Here is a 795-nt window from a genome sequence, read left to right as displayed (position 1 = left end):
TATCATCGTGGCTGCTGCTGCTGCTGCTGCTCCATGATGGCTCTCAGTGGAAGTGGTGGGAGTTTTGGTCATAGTAATAGTAGTAGTAGTAGTAGTAAGAGTACGTGTTCCTCCTACTCGGAGTGTTCACAAGTTTTCTTCCACCGTGCGTAAAAAAAAAAAAAAAAAAAAAAAAAAAAAAAAGGGGGAAACCTGTGAATGGCGCGCACCCACGACTCCTGCAGGAGCACTCACTTCAAACCCCTAAATCACACCTTTTCTTCAAAAAAAATAAATAAATAAAAAATAAAAAATATTAATGTAAGTGTGTGTGTGTGGGGAGGGGGGGGGACACAAATGTGAATGAACTCTCCAATCTGATCCTGAGTCTGGAGTCTGGTTCCTGTGAGGACAGCGTCAGTTATGTGTCCATCACCGCCTCTCCAACTCCCCATTGGTCGCCTCAGCCGTCACTCCAGAGCGCCGGCCGCTCCCCGGCTTCCCATTGGCCAGCGCCGCCGTCGATCACAGCCCGGACACCAACAAGCTAGATTGAACCGCCTGGTCTTCTACTTTCTACGCATTTTCTATTTTCCTCATTTATTTATTTTTTAACGTCCCGAGCTGACCTGGAGTGTGTGAGCGGGGGGGAAACAGAGCGGGATCAGCCGGCCAATCAGATTTAAGTGCAGGGATTTGGTCTTTCTCTCTTGTTGTTGTTGATTTTCTCCCTCTTTCTCCCTCTTTCTCCCCCCTTCCCTACATCACCCAGCGCATTTAGATACAACAGTGTGGTTGGCACGGGAGGAGGGGGGG

The sequence above is a fragment of the Cynoglossus semilaevis genome, chromosome 19, assembly GCF_000523025.1.
Source record: "Cynoglossus semilaevis isolate Cse_v1.0 chromosome 19, Cse_v1.0, whole genome shotgun sequence".
NCBI classification, from domain to species: domain Eukaryota; kingdom Metazoa; phylum Chordata; class Actinopteri; order Pleuronectiformes; family Cynoglossidae; genus Cynoglossus; species Cynoglossus semilaevis.
Note: the sequence above shows the minus strand (reverse complement) of the source record.